Source organism: Columba livia, chromosome 9 (assembly GCF_036013475.1).
Source record: "Columba livia isolate bColLiv1 breed racing homer chromosome 9, bColLiv1.pat.W.v2, whole genome shotgun sequence".
NCBI lineage: Eukaryota > Metazoa > Chordata > Aves > Columbiformes > Columbidae > Columba > Columba livia.
Genome location: NC_088610.1, coordinates 9,180,231 through 9,196,912, shown reverse-complemented (window position 1 = coordinate 9,196,912; position 16,682 = coordinate 9,180,231). Strand labels below are relative to the sequence as shown.

The 16,682-nt window shown below is 42.5% G+C and overlaps 1 long non-coding RNA gene across 1 annotated transcript; it reads left to right on the top strand.

The window, feature by feature from the left end:
- Nucleotides 1-14: 14 nt before the first annotated feature.
- Nucleotides 15-15,745, top strand: LOC110361809 (uncharacterized). The gene is made up of 3 exons (XR_002418624.2): nt 15-1,923; nt 4,637-4,761; nt 10,593-15,745. It is a non-coding gene; the product is annotated as an uncharacterized LOC110361809 (long non-coding RNA).
- Nucleotides 15,746-16,682: the final 937 nt, after the last annotated feature.

The window sequence follows — 16,682 nt, the reverse complement described above, 5'->3', positions numbered from 1 at the left end:
AGACACACAGTAGCGTGAGGCTTGATGACAAATTTGAAGGGAGAACTTGGAGCAGTTATGAGAGACTCCATGTTTCCTCACCTTCCCTCCTAGCTGCCCATTCAGATTTTCCAGGAGTGCTGTGAAATAAGCTTTTTATCTCCAACAGCAGTTCGCATCCAGTCCTGGAGCAGGTTGTGCTTTTCCATGAGGAAACATCTAGGAGCTTTGGGCTGCTCAGTGGCATCTCCAAAACGTTAGTGGATCTCCAGTTATCTTCACATGAAATAGACTTGTGAAAACCCATCACTGCTGCTGGCATTACTAGTTTAAGGCTAGCTGGGTGTAGACACTAATTTTGCCTCTTGTTCCTTGGGGTGGGCTACCAGGGCAGGACATCAATGAAGCAACCAGGAGGACGTGGCACCACTTCTGTATGTGCAGGACTTCAGTCTCCAATGGTTTCATTCCGGCACCTTTTCCCACAGTAGAAGTATCGGAGAATTTTGTTCATGTTCTACAGGCAGCATTAAATTGGATGTTTTAAGCTGAGAATATTTTCCCAGCCCCTGACAAGGGTTAGGCACACAGCCCCAAGGTGGGCAAAGTATGTGACTGCCATCAAACTAAGCAGCCGTGTTCACCTTGTCTTGGATTTCTTCATATGAGACAGGGGATGATCCATAAAAGGAAATGCTAAGGCTACACAGGTTGTCAAGTATCTAGTGTAACCAGGTGTAATGATTGAGGTTTTGCAGGCGAGCTGCAGTTAAGGGAAAATATAATGGATCATGGGGCAAATCTATTCCTGATGCAACTCCACCATCTTCAGTAAGAGTTACTCCCGTGTGAATATGGCCCCGTGTTCCTCACTCGTAAAATAAGGAATATCCCTCCTGCAGCAGAATCAGTTGGAAAAGGGAGAGGGGAAAAATGCTTCCTTCTAACCCACATTAAAAATAATCACTTTCTGTTGCACAAGGGGGCAGGGAAAACCAGAGTAGAATTTCCTCAGTATGTCAAAGGGGGGTAGGAAATGGCATAACCAAGAGGTCTCTTTCATCTCTGCTCAGTTCTAAACAATACAGGGAAGAGGGAAAAGCACATCTATATAGATACCTGTATATAATCTGTAATCTATAACTATAGCTATATATAGATAGATAACTATATATCTATATAACTAGATATATTTTTCTTCCCAGATTATGTCACCAGTGTGAGATCTGGAGATATTTAGGAGGAATTTTGCACAAACACAGAGTGATTTAGAAAAAAAAAAAAAAGGATTATATTCTTCCTGTTGATTAGACCTGTTGTTTAAAAATAGTAAAATATATGTGTTTTAAATGCCTGCTAGATTTTTCACTGCTGTGTGGTGTTTTCTGTCTCAGCTTTCTCTTCCCGTTTGGCAGGTCTACTGTGTACGTGAGCTCTACGGGAATGCAGAAAAGCCACCTGAGGGAGAAAATTGCTAATCACTAAAAAATTACTAATCATTCTTTCCCACTAAACAAATCCCACTGAGAGGTTTTTAGTTACACAAAGGTGAATTTTTTTTTTCTTCCTTTTTTCACTCTTTCCTCCAGCTAATGATACAGAGGTGCAAAATGCAGGATATCACATCCTACTATGCATTAGCGCAGCATTTTCACATGATAAGATCTAGATCTGAGTCCAAAATAAAAGCACAATAGCCTGAAAATCTTCTAATGCACACTGCTAGCACTTCGCAACTAAAACAGAAGGAAAAGCAATTCAGACAGTCACAGAATAATCTTTCTGAGGTTATTTCTGTTCCAGCAGTGGTGACGTTCCTTTGCTGAGAGTGTGGCCCCTGTGCAGTTGCCCCATAAAAGAGTTTGGAACCTAAACAGAGGATACAGAAAGTTGGAAGGAAAAGATACGGTTTGATCTGCAGTTTTTACAGCCAGGAAACTCAGAGTAAGTGCTTTTCTCAAGATCACTTGGGACCTCTCTAGTGGAAATGGAGGCTAAATCTGCTTCTTCTGAGTCCTGGAGTCCTAACCAGAGGAGGCCCCTGCCTCCCAGCTCCCTCTCCCACTCACTTGGCTTTTAAAAAGGCCTTTGCTGACACATCCCAGGAATGCGGAGTTGTTCTTCTTCCCATTATACTTCAACATATCCACTCACACCTAAAACTACTCGTTTGCCTTTGCTAACAATGCTCAAAACATTTCACTGCTTAAGATCCTCTTGCCTTGGCATGAGATGGGGCAGCAGTGAGGAGTTCCGGTGCTGGTGAATGGCTTGTTCTGCACAAGGGCATCCTGCTCCTGCAGCCCTAGGATGCGGCCTCGCTTGTGCCCTGTGTGTCCAGGCGAGTGAGCTATGTAGAAATTGCAACAGCTGACAGCAGCATTTCCTGACGAGTTTGCAGACAAATATGCCTGCCTGAGCTAACAGCTGGATAATTGTTTGGAACTGGGGGACTAGGCTGCATCCTTTTGCTCATTCTGTTCCAGCCGTGGCCTCAGCGCAAAGCTAAGCACCTTCTGTTGATGAGGAGGAATATTTTGTCATTCCTTCAGCCTCTTTGGAAAATGCTTCAAGTTTTGGATTATCCACCCATACAGGGCAGCCAGGGTTTCCTCAGGCTCAGCTGCTATGACACAGCCCCACAGGTGCTGTCTCCCAGCACTGCAGCATTCCTGTTTCTCACCAAAAAAAAATGAAGGTGACAAAATTACCTTGCTTACAGTCCATCATCAACAATTCTATTGTGATATGATTACGGATGCTCCACCACTGAAGAGCACCTGTTGAATTTATGTTGACACATTGTGGTTTGTTTCTCTGGACCAAATTCAGAACTGCTGTAAGCAAGCTGATCTCAGGTACATAATACTTGGAATAGATTTTTATTGCCATCCCATTTCCTTCTGTTTTTTTCATGTATTTTCATGCAGATGTTATCTAAACTGAACCAAACAGAAGTGCAGTATGTTTTTTATCACTGCTCTAAACTAGTTTGAAACTTGCCTTTTTGTGTCAGCTGTGCCTATTCAGGTTGCAAAACACAAGACTCTCTCCAGAGCTTTTTTACTACACTCGTAAAGAAATAATGGAAAACCAAGAAGAGTTCCTAGAGAAAGGATGGCATGAGGGGTGAGCAATGTCTGGCTGCAAGTCCACTCCTAATCTTTTCCCTGTACAGAATAAAGTGGGACAGTGCACTTAAGATGCATCTATTTTATAAACCAGATGAGCGGCTGCTTTGCTGCAGTGATGAGCGGTGATGTTAAAATGCTGTCGCTGAGCTTTAGGATTAAGACCTCATGAGAAGCACCTGTGAGGAGCTGGCACTGCGTGGCTCTGGGGCTGTTCTGGGAGTGCTGCCCACACCGGGACCACCGGAGTGGGCACTGCCACTCTGTATTCCTGCAGATTGCCTTGCTCCGTGGTTTCTAAAAGCACTAAGTGTTTTGCTTTGGAATATCTTGTCTTTGGAGAAGACGCGTCAAAATTTTCTGAAGCAGAACACGACACACTGACATTTTTTAAGCTTGCATAATTCACTGAATTCCACACAAGTTTGTAGTTTCAGTAACTCAGAAACATCATTTGTCAGTCAGTTTTAGGCTTCCTCAGAAAGATTTATTTTTTCCCTGGCTCCATTCCCCATGGGTCCCAATGGACTCCAGTGGAGCCTCCATGAAGCACCCTTTGCATGAGACGCTGGTGACAACAACAAAAGCAAATACAAGGACTGTGCTATAAGGCTGCTGTTTTGTGGCCAAAACATGCCCCTGTCATTGTCAACCAGCAATAGCTACTGGCATGTGTAGGAGACCACAGTGTTGCCATGAGGTGGGTTAGTACTAATTACGAGATGTTTATTCAGTCTACGTAAAATACACTGCAGTTTACTCATTAGCAACCAAAATGGCACATTTAATTGGAGCAATATATTAATACAAATAGGGGATTACAGCTAAGCAGGGTGCTTAACTGTCTACAGTTAATTTATAGTTAACTAAGGTGCTCATTTGCCCTGGTAAGAGTATACATCCACACAGCAGCTTTGTGAAAGGAGGATTTCATCACGCTTAAGAGAAGAGTAGGTGCTGGTTCTTCCCTTATGTTATCTGACCTTATTGGCACTAATGTGTTTGCAATAGAAAAAGACACTGCTCCTTTGCCCAGCTAAGGCTAAAATGGCCTTTCTCAACTCAGCTTTTCCCCAGCTAACCACCTAATAACTAAAGCATGGTAAAAATTTAGTCTGTTTTCTTATGTCTTGTATTTGTTGAATCTTTCCTATGTACATTATCAGGGCTGATCCTCAACTAACTTATGAGATTTATTACAAGATCACAGGTTGGTTTCATAAAACTCACACAGAAGTTTATATGAACACTTTAATAACTGACAAAGCTTAAAATGATTAAGAAATAGTCTCAGCTCAACCAAAGCAGTTATTATAAACGAAAGTAAGAATGTTTTCTCAGGGGTTTATGTTGATTGAAGTTCACATGCATATTCATCTGCTGATTCCTTGCTGTGTATTTCACTATGCGACCTGCAAAATAGGTTGAAAACACCTGGAGCTGGTTGCATCTTTTAATTGCTTCATTGGAAGTGGCAGAGCAGACCAAGAGAAACAAAAATGGGTGTTGGTCTTGTTAACCCACAGGTGGGAATAGTGTGCTGCCTATCAGGATGGTGGAGAAGCTATAAAAGGAGAAAAAGTGATTGAAGGCATTTTGTCAGAAGTGAACGTACAGGAGTAGTTTTAAGCGAAAAAAAAGAGGGACTAAGGTAAGAATTATTGTATGTGATAACTTAATTCACTTGGTTTGCAGTAAACAAAACAGTAGCTGCTGTTTGAATTCTACTCTGTTCTTCCTTCTTTTGACAATGGCTTTACTTCTATTGCTCTGAGGCATACATCTGGTGTGAATCCTGATTTCTAGAGAGATGTGTATCTTTGTTTTGTTCTTTACCAGGCAGGAGTCAAAGTTGTTCTGGTGGGATAACCCTGGTTGTCAGATGCTTGCCAAGCTTCTCTCTCTCTCTCTGCCCCCTCAACAGGGCAGGGGGAGAAAACAAGATGTTAAAAGCTCATGGGCTGAGATAAAGACAGAGAGATTACTTAACTAGCATCATTAACAACGCATGAAGAATTTGGGGGGTGCAGGGGAAGCTAAGGTAATTTATTGCCAATTTAAAAAATAGAGTAGCATAATGAGAATCAAAACCAACTTTCTAACCCCACTCCTTCATTCCTGACCCTCCTACCTTCTCCCCCTCAAGAGGGGGAAAGAGGGCTTGTGGTCTGTTCATAACACCTTGTCTCTGCCACTCTTTCCTTGTACTTTCCACCTGCTCCAGCATGGGGTCCTTCCCATTGGACAGTCCTTCAGAAACTGGGCCCTTTCCACGGGGTGCAGCCAGTCCTTCAGGAATGGATTGCTCCAGTAATGTGTCCTTTCCATGGGGTGCAGCCAGTCCTTCAGGAATGGATTGCTCCAATGATGGGTGCTTTCCACGGGGTGCAGCCCGCCCTTCAGAGCCCCAAGGGCCACAACTCCTGATGGAAAAACCTGCTCCTGTGTGTGCTCCTTGTGGGCTGCAGCAGCCCCCCATTGCCAAAGCCTTGCCATGTAAACCCAATGCAACTGTCTTAATTGATATGCTTTGATCTTTGTGAACTGGAGGAAAGAATCCTGAAACCATGTACATATATGTTCTATATATTTGCTTGACTGTGTTTATTGTTTGCTCTTTGTAAGCTCTTTTTATCCCCTGTTTTTTTTATTATTAGTTGTTCATGATGACAGGTATTGCTATGCAGTGAAATCTCATCAGAGTGTTCTGGGCTTTTTATATCACTGGTCACTCTGCCCTAACCCTAGATGTATGCACTGAATAACCTCATTGTTCGTTTAGAATGTCCTTGGCTTTTCTATAGCCTTGTCCCTATGATATTACTTGTGGACACAGTTGGCTAGTTTGAAGACAGTGAAGTTAAAAGTGGTGATGTATGCAGCTATGTAACTGTGAGAAGAAATGTATTGATTCCACATACTTCCTTTTCTAACCTGCTGAAAGGTGTTTCATCATGTAGGACATCATGGAGATCTTGTGTTTGTTACTTAACATACATTGAAAGGTCTGACTTCTCTTTCTTGCTGGCTTTCTGAATGGCAAAAGCTGTTGTTAACATGTCTTGCGTGTCAGAGATCAGGCTGTTCATGATAGCTTATGAAGCTTTGAACGTACACAGTAATAGAGAGGAATGGCAAACTGTTATATTAATGTGGCTGAAGTACAAAAAGTGAAACTATTGACCTTGCTAGCTCTGCATTTGGGGCAAATGTTACTGCCGTGAATAGAGTAACTTTAAGTAGGATTAAACAGAAGTTGTTTTGAATTTTATTTTGTGTGTTTTGCTCTGGTATAGGTCAATGTGAATGCCTGAGAGGGGTTGGGCAAAATGCTAAAGATAGTTCCAGTTTTGCAAATGTCAGAAATATTTTTTATGAAAACTGGACAAAGAAGCCAATAATGAAATAGAAGCAAAAATTATTTTTGTCGGTTTATAAGTCGCTGGAAAAGCTTCTGTTACTCAGCTTCCTTTTCTGAAATAATACCCTTTTAAACCAACCAGATAAATAAACAGCCTTTACTATCATTCTTGCCTGGCATGGCAGTGGTATCCACTGTGTGGAACCAGCAGGTATCCGATGGGTGATTCAGCACAGCTCTTGACCTCCCTCAGACAGAAGGTCCCGTGAGTTACAGTGGCTGGTTCCTGGAGTGTACAAAAGACTCTGCAAAAACATATGGCAAGAGATATTAATAAGATTGTGTTGAGAGGTATGTACAAACAACAGGGAGAAGTGCTCAGGTGCTTTCCACTCTTTTGTTCCAAATCTAATATTAAAATCAGCCTTGTAGAGCTGTGTATGGGGAGACACCCCTTATCAATGGGCTGTTTCCAGGCTCAGTGATGTTATGTGCCTGTCCAAGGCCCTTCTTCCATGGAAGAGATTCCTGCCCCATAGTTCATTTACATGGTCTTTCCACTGTACACAGCATCACATTTGCTTATGCAGCCACTGCCTGAGCAGGGGATGAAGAAGCTGAGGGCAGAGACTCAGCTGACCAGCCACGGGCTTGCATGACTTGTATTGCCCAGTGTAGCTGACAAAAACTGCCCTCTGCCTTTTCCACAGAGGAAAACCACTGCACTCAAGCCCAGTGCTGTTTCCCAGTCCTGCACCAGGTCTCTAGAAGCAGCCTTTCACCCCACCAGCGGGTGGCTTCCTTGGGGAGCCGCGGCACAGGGACCGTTTAGGAAAGCCCATGCCATGGCCATTAGCGCAGTGCCAAGAGCAGCCTCTGCCGATAACGAGAAGCCCTTCTGCCTCACTGCTATTAAACTGCTGCCTTTTCACGAGAGGAATCCTGAATTCTTCCTCAAACCTAAACAAAAAAGTGAGCCTTTATTCGTTTCATCATTATCTAGGGCTGCCACATTCAAATGATTCTCCAGCAGTCCCTTCATTTCCGAGTGCACACGTTGAGAAGGGATTGGAAGCCTTTTGATTAAGAATAAGAGGTGATGACACTACAACCAGTGCAGGGTTGTCATCATTACCGTGTACCTGCACTTCCACAGAGCTCTCGCTCTGGGTTGCCTCTGATATAAAGCTGCTGTACTCTGTGCCCTAATTGAATGGAACTATTTTATAAACACGCATTCCCTGAATCCCAGAAAAGATCCTTTTAGAGGGGAAGATATGGGGAGGGTGGTGGGGAGGTGGGGAGCTAGATGGGCTCAGTTCCTGGCAGACCAATTTTGTCTGTGAGAGAGATTTCTTTGTTCCCTGCAAAACTGCTTGTCGTCTACAAGCGGATATCATGGGGTTTTTTTCCTACAAGTCAAATGAATGATCTGACCACCCACTTTTAATCCTGTGATTTTCTGCTGTTGGCCTGGATTACAAGTCACCTATGGCCACCTTTAGTGCATGGCAAACTGCAAGTTTATACAGGGCACCCAAGGGAAAACATCCACTCCTCCCTGGCCCCATTTGTTGACTGTTCGTGTCTGATAATTTAACTGTCTGACTTGGTCACATTAATGACCTTTTGGTAGCAACAGAGAGAGGAAACCTGCCGTGTACCCACCAGGATGCTCTCATCTGCCTCATGAGACGGTATTCATGTGTATGTCCTAAGTTTACACCTCTTATCACAGTAGCAACACTCTCCAGATGACTTTTTTAACAGCGTCCCTCTTTTCAAGCACTCTGTGGTCACACTCTGGAATGTCCACTAGTGATTTACTGTTTTCCAGGTTAACTTTTAAGTGCTGATTTTGACTCATATTGCTGTCCTGGCTATTTTTCTGTTCCCATGCGATGTAACTGTAGCTGTAGTGGGTAGAAGTGTTGTGCCTGTGCCTTGAGGGATGCAGGATCTGTGCTGGGCCAATGTCTTCTTGGAAACTGGTCCCTCAGTTACAGCTCAATAGTTAAACTAATCCTCTGCTATCTGTGTGTTTAAAGGTGAAGGGCTTTTATTGTTAAACAAGCTTCCCATGAAGCCTACATTTTAGGAAAAATACTCTAAAACTGCTATATGAAATTGTATTAATAGACAACAAAATTACAGCCAATTCTTGGTACTATTTCAATAGCTATGTATGAAATTTACTGCATAAGGGATGTTGAGTTAAAAGTGGCCAGAGGAGTTACTTTTATCTTGGCTTACATATAGCATTACATTTACACCTGAACACAGGGTGAATTATCATCCAGAGGAGTTGAGAAGGAATCTCTTTTCTCCAGGAATGGCAATTATATTTGATTAGGTACATGGGAGCTTTTTCCTCTCCTGGCCAAGGAGCTGAGGGCAGTGCTTTGAAGACACCCAGCCTCATGATCAAGGTGTAAAGCATAATGACGAATGTGAAGTTCCTGCAGGGTCAGAGTCAGCTACAATAGTTCAGGGGAGAGGGCATCGGACTGGGACTTAAGAGGCTTGACTTGACTGCCCTGTTCTTCCACTGGGCTGCAGGACAAATCACTTCCTTTCTGTGCTACAGTTTCCTTATCTGTGAAAAGGTGGTAATGAGCCTTTCTTCTTCATTTCTCTTTGTAATCGCTCCAAGAGCTGCAGGTAAAACACGCTATACAAGCACTTCGTATTACTGTGTTTGATTTGTGGGATTTTTTCTGTGTAATATCCTAGCGTAAGGAGTTGTTTCAGATTTGCACACATGAGCTCAAGGACTGTGGTGTTTGTCATCCTGCTGTTAACAGCTCTTCCCTAAAATCATTCAGATGTTCAGGCAGTACTCTGGTTTTGTTTTTGTTAGGATATCTGCAGCCTGAGATCTTAGTGCAACAGGATTTGTTAGTCAAGCATAGCCCTCGAACAAAAGCACCCAGAGGATGTGTCTTTTCAGACGTTCTCCTTTGCACAACGAACCCCTTGTCCTTTTGCCTCTGGTCTCTGCTGGTCCCCTGTTGAGAGGCCTCCATGCCTGTGGTCGTCAACAGCTTGCCAACATGATGATGAGGAGGGGGAGGAGGAAAATAACCCGCTTTACATGTGTAGTAACTTAAGCCTCATTCCAAATGTGTTTGCTTAAGCATTGCTAAGGGTTTCCTCCTTCCCATCCCCATCACTTCTCCCCTCAACCTGTCTTTGTTTCAAGATGGGAGGAGGCTGCTGGAGGGGCGGGGGTGTTTCTGTGGCGGTGCCTGCTGTGATCTGGGCACTCTTTGTTTGACAACCTGTGCAGACTCCTGGTCACCGACTCCTCTTGCTAATGAAATACACTGGGATGAAGAGTCCTAATTGTGAGGTGATACCCTACTGAGTGTCAGAACAGGCAGGGTGTGCATGATGCTCTTTAATTTGGGTCATTGGAAGTGATAGATGCAGGAGGATGGTAGATTAGTTCCTGCTGAAACCTGAGAAGCTGCCTGTGTTGGTGAATGTCACCCTGTGCTTGACAAACACATTCAAATGAAATGGCCTGAAATCTTGGGGTTTGGGCCTAAGTGACCACTACAGGCACTAGTAGTTCCTGCCTGTGGAATAAACATTTGCTGAACGCACTTCAGCATAATAACACTTTGTTCAGCAAGCAATCGCTCATCACCCTCTGCCTCTTCTCACTGTTGTGACAATTCAAATGCCACCAAGACCGCAGCTATGTCAATCTCTCCTGTAAGTGTTTTACTAATAAATTGTCTAACTTCACTTCCCTTGACCAGAAGTCAGGCTGTAATATTTGGTTGTTAAATGTATTTGAGTTTACTGTGCTGTTTCTTACCCTATCTGTTCCCTGGAGCCAGAGAACAAGGCACTAATGGGAGATGCAGGATGTGCAAACTTTCCGCTACTATAATATGCAGCTAGTGTTAAGTGATATCAGCGACCTACAATATAAAATGACTTGTCCAAGGCCATAAGTTTCCTCCTCTTCTCCACCTCTCCAGCTCATCTGCTGAATACCATTGGCATTTTGGGGTAGGAGCTGCGCAATGTTGATAGTTCATCCGGTGTTGTGGGATATGAGATCTCACTCTAATACAATGAGGGTTTTTTAGTGGTGTATCTATTTTCAGGATGTCCAATGGATTAAACTTTTCCTGACAAAAATCATCACTTCCAGAGTGAAGACTGAAGCCAAATCTCTTGAGTCCTGGCCCCGTATGTCATCTGCAGTGGGATTTTGTTCTGAGGTTGGAGTTCCATGATGTTACAGATTTATGCAAGAGGAATGGTTGCAGTAAGAGATGTAGGGATCTGCTTTGTAAAAACAAAACTTAACTGTAAAACCTTATAACAAAGCGTGGACAATGGACAATATTATGACTTCAAGATTATGAAGATTACAAAAATTGAGAAGTGCTTCTCTTGCATTTAATTTCTGTAGTGTTTAACTCTGGAATCAGATTTCTCTTCCTGTTTTCAATATTTATAGAGCCAACCATGAAATCAGAGAGGTTTCAACTGGAAATAAGGAAGCATTTGACTTTGACACTAAAATTAATTAAACTGTTATTACATTGATCTCTACAGCATCTGTTCCACTTGTATGCAGAAATGCTAGTGCGTGCTACGAGGCCAATTCATACTGGTGGAATTGGATGCTGTGATCAGCCATATGCTGATAAAATTATTCTTTTGTCAGCATGTCTGGCTGGAATTGCTTCAGGAGCTGGAAACGATGAAAGCAACAATGATCAATGCTCAGTGCTTAAGATTGCTGATGTGAAAGGGACTTTTGGGTTAGTTCCATACTCCACGTACACTTCATACCTCACATACAGGTTGGCAAGCCTGGTCTAGTGTAAGGACCTAAAAATGGGTGTTTAGAGCACTGAGTTTTGAGACAAAACTGTTTACTGAATGGGGCATGACTTGTTTGCAAAGCTCCATCCAAATCCAGTCCAGTTGAATATTTGAATCCAGGAGTTCTGCCGCTTTGGGGGAGTTGAGTCAGACCCCAGAGGAGTCGGGGTAGTAGAAAGCTGACCTCAAAACCCCGCTAACTGAGCCCATCTGGTGGAAGATATAGGTACACAGGTTTGTTTGTTGGCTGGTTCTTGATGATGTGTCAGCATTATGCTTGTGTAGCTTATAGGCAGATCAGCCACTGGAAGGGAACTGGAAAGGGAAAAAAGGAACCAGCCATTGCAGTGGTTTGGAGAGTAATGACAGAGGAATTGGCTCAGTCTGGAGGTTATCTGCATTCTTCCCAGTGTGGTCAGTGTCGCACACTGAACCCTGTAGGGCTTTAAAAAAAAAAAAAAAAGACATGGGCCAAATTTATCCGTGGCTAAAGATGCCATGATGATGAGCAGAGCATCATCTGATTGTCTGGGCACTGTCCATATCTGTAATTAGTCCCTAAATAAACACCTGAAACACAGCTGTTACAAGCTTTTTTTAGGAAGTGGCCATTTAAAAATTGATATTATGTTGGAGAATTTTCTTTTCATAGTTTCAGTTGAAAGCAATTCTCTTCAAGCCTTGAAAAAATGTGTAATTATTTGCTTTTACAATTAAAGCCATAGAAGTGGCTAGCTGTTATTGCATGCTCCTTGAAAGCATGCTATCGCTTTTGATGGCTGTGATATTATTAATCATTTAATTATCATCAGAGGATTAAAAAAAATGCCCAAGTGAATACAAACACCTTCTCTTTAAAGACTTAATCTGAACATTTCTGGGTTCCTATGTGTGTTGTTGGGCACTTGTCAGGGTGTTGCTGTAACTCTGTGCACACCTGCCACACTCTCCATGGGCACAACCTGCAGCTCTGAGAGCGTGCAAGAAAGCTGATGCTTTGTAACAGCTCCATCAGATGTCACCACAAGGTATTTGTCTGTCAGCAAAGGCCAGCTAAGTGATTAGCTGACACAGCTACTCACTGTATGGGTCACTGGCAAAACAGACAGGTTCAAAAATTTAAGACATTTGTTACAACTCCTCCCAAATATCTTGCCTGCTTCATTCAGCTATCGGTTCAGTTGTCTGGTGCAGGCAGAATAACACATGTTGGCACTTAAAATATACTGTTTACAAATAGCCAGTCAGCCCATTGGGGGCATAAATACTGAATTTTGTTTGTCTGGAGGGGAAATTCTTGGCCTTGCTAGGGCTGCATTTGCTGTCTCTGGTAACATGGAAAGGAAAGGCAGCCCATCTTCCATGCCGAGCACCGTGTGTGTACACACTTGCACCAGTGCAGCATCATAACTATTTTAAATTTCTTAACTCTGGCCTCAAGTTTTGTGTCCTGTTTACAAAGTTGTATGAAAATCCAGATCAGTCCATGAAGCTGGTTTTAAGAGATGGATTTTCTGTCTCCAGAAGTGCAGCTATCTCAATCCACACTGAAACGGGAAAGTTGTGATCATCAAGCTGCATTTGAGACTTCTCCTTCCTACTTCCTTTACTGTGAAATACATCCCGGGGATGGTTTCATGGTTTAAAGCAAATAAATAAATAAATTAGTGGTAACCTCCTAGCCCTATAGATGAGAAAGTATAAATGAGGGTTACAATTGTGAGCTATAACAACTCATAAATCCCAGTGCCCGAAGACTGTAATAAACAAGTACCAAAGGTCTATGGTGGAACTGATGGCTTAAGAAATGGACAGTCTTTTCTTGTTACAATACAAGGAAAAAGCTGACCTGTTTTTCTTAATTAACGCTGTGCTTGGCATTGAGTTAGGAAGGTTAAAAGTTGCTTTCCATTTAACACTTAATTTTTTTGAGAACTACCCTAATGATATGCTACATCGAAGTTCCATAAGGGCCTGGTTTCTTGAATTGCCTTCTCTGCACTCATGCATGTGATTCTCTCTTGAAATGATGATGGCCGGTGATGAAAACTAAAGGATGGGTGCAAAGTGATCCTGCCGGCCAAAAAAGTTGCATAGATGGAGGAAGCTAAAGAGTGGTTTTTATGAAATATGGAAGAGTCAAGAGTGACTGAAAGTTGCAGGATATATTTAGATAGAAGAAGATCGTGTTCTGTGTCTAGTTTCCATGGTGGCAAAGTCTTAACTAAATCCTCATATAATAAAAATAAAAGTAGACAGAAACATACTCTTTTAAATTTTGATTACGTGTCAGAGGGGCGGTAGGATTTGAAGATCTTGTCAACAGACAAAACAGAAGTATTATTCTTTTGTAGGATTCATCACAAAAAATATACTACTCAGTTTACCACAAACACAAATGTTGAGAGATATAGCCAAAGAACATTTGGTACCGTGTGTAAAGGACTTTATGTAACTTACACTGGATTTAAAGCACCCAAAAAAGGCCTGCATTCTCCTAATATTAAGGGTTTGACTTCAGGCTGAGAGAGCAAAGCTGCTCAGACCCTGAAAGCCAAGTGTTCTGCTGAGTCTGTTTTCTAAAAGACATGTAGCATCTCTCTGAGAGGCATGATGAAGGGAAATAAATCTACCACTCCTTCATCTGTCCTCCAGCCCTCCATTTAGTAACCCATTTTCACAAATCTTAATAAAATCAGTGTCTGTATTTTAAGGTACCTGTATTTTTACTTCCCATAAAAAATGGAAAAAACATTAAACCCATGAGCACTTCCCCCCTTTTTAAAAAAACTAAAGGAGGAGAAATTTATCAGAGAATGCATCTCCAACTACTTCCATGTGTTTTTGAGTATGGTTGAAAATAAAGATGGCTTTATTCTGATGAAGCTCATGTACGATCCACTGCAGTATTTGAGCAGTCCTGTCCTCAAGATTTCTGAGACTCCTTGAAGTTACACAAGTTTATGGATGCCAGCAGCTTTGCAATACCAAGCCATGGCTCTGCACTCAGGCTAATTACTGCTGAAGTCAAAGGGAGCTGGATTGTTTCCTGCCAGAAAGTGCTTGAGCTTCAGCAGAATGAATTCTGCGTGCGGAACCGTTTGCGTGAGTCTTACTGTTTTCCATCCTGAATGTTGAAATTGAGGCAGAACAGAAATTAAGCAGTTTGCCAGAGACTGAACAGAGAGGGGGAAAGAGGTGACTCCCAAGATATATTCATCAGCTGGCAGACTCCTCTGTCCTACCATCATGCATTGCAAGGAAAATTAACTACCTAATGAAATGATTTTGAAAGGACTTTTTTTAGCATCTCCCTCAGCTGTTTTTTTGGTAGAGGAAAATAGCGATCTTAGCCAAAACTGTATTCCTGTAATGTCCAAATGCTACTCAAGCACCAGTACTAACAAGAGCAGGATTGCTCCTGTATGTTTGTCCTGCGCTTTGCTCTGTACTAAATGCTGGATCAGGTGTTACTCCCCACTGTTCAGAAAACAGGAGAGGCATATTCACATGAGAGGTTCTAAAACTCATCAAATTCATTGTTAATCAGGAAGGGGTAGCGGAGAGAGCCCTGCGTATAACTCTTGCTGAATTCTTGCAAGAAAAAAGTCTGGCCTCAAGTATATTTAAATTTTTACTGCCAAGTTAAAACCTTGCACACACAAAAAAATATCTTACAATGGAAATGCTGACAGGTCCTTAACTATAGTAGCAGTAGCAGTCTCAGCTATAATAAAGATATTGCATGTTATCAATAATCCTCTTTTTGCCTGAATCCCTGTCTTTCTAAAGAGAAAGGGCTTACTGACTGGGCAAATCTATTTATAAATTTTGTCTTGGCACAAGAGGAACGTATTGACAATGCAGTGGAGATCTGGGGAGGCAGCTGGTCTGACTGCACGCAAGCAGCAAGCTGAGTGTCAAAGCAGGGCACTTAAATTTTTCTCTCATTCCTCTAAAAGAGAGAGTGTGGGAATTAGGAATTAAAAAAAAAAAAAAAAGCTCTCCTTTGAACAAGGCAAGGTCAGAGGAGTTACAAAAGATGGAGTAAACTGTCATACTTGGCTTGCTGAAGAGCTTTGAAGGGCTTTCACATGCTGCGTACCATTGGACAGAGTCACCTGAACTGGGAAACAGGGTGTGCATATATTTACGCTGTACAGAGGCAGGTGTACCAGGACAGCCCCAGCTCATATGGGGTGATGGGTTGACCCTGACTGCACACCACATGGCCCCCAAAGCTGTTCTATCACTCCCTTCCTCAACTGGATGGGGGAGAGAAATGTAATAAAATGCTTGTGAGTTGAGATAAGGACAGGGAGATCACTCTTCAGCTACCATCCCAGGCAAAACAGACTTGACTTGGGGAAATTAGTTTAATTTATTACCAATCAAATCAGAGTAGGACAATGAGAAATAAAAGCTACATCTTATAACACCTTGCCCCCATCCCTCACCTCTTCCTAGATTTAACTTTACTCCCGAGTTCTTTACCTCCTCACCCAGTGGCACAGGGGGATGGGGAATGGGATGTGGTCAGTTTATCACATGTTGTCTATGATGCTCTTTCCTCCTCAGAGGGAGGATTCCTCACACTCTGCCCCTGCTCCAGTGTGAGGTTGTTCCCACAGGAGACAGTCCTCCACAAACTTCTCCAACATGAGTCCTTCTTCCCTTTCTTAACTACGTTGTCCCAGAGGCGCTACCACCATCTCTGGGCTCAGCCTTGGCCAACAGCCAGTCTGTCTTGGAGCTGACTGGTATTGGCTCTTTCAGACCTGGGAGAAACTTCTAGCAACTTCTCAGAGAAGCTGCCCCTGTAGCCTCACCACTACCAAAACCTTGCCAACCAAACCTAATACATTAGGATAGCTCTTCTTGGGGTTTGGTGGTGCTTAGCTTTGAATAAAACGATGGTGAGGTAAAGGTAGATGGAAAAGAGATAAGATCTCAAGGAGGACACTCACTATTTCTCCCTCCACATTATTTTAAAGTGATGTTTTACTTTGTGTTGTGGTAGATTTCACATCACTTCTAAGCTAAGTCTTGCAGAGAAGATGATGAATTTATTTCATCAACAACGTAAACTGGCAAAAAAAGTTGAAGTCCTGGCATTTACCTACTTTTCATATTAGTCATATTCCAGTAGAAACTGGACTTTTGAAATAGTAAGAAATAGAGATGACAATGCTCCTTGACGTTCCTGTGGAAGTGCAATTGAGGAGTACCAAATAATTGCCTTATTTCCCCAGGGCCTTGCCCCATTTTTAATCAGTGTGATAGAGAATAAAGCCACCCAGATATTTACTATGTCACCATGTTCCTGTGAGAATCAAGGCATTGTGAATTTTTCTCCTTTC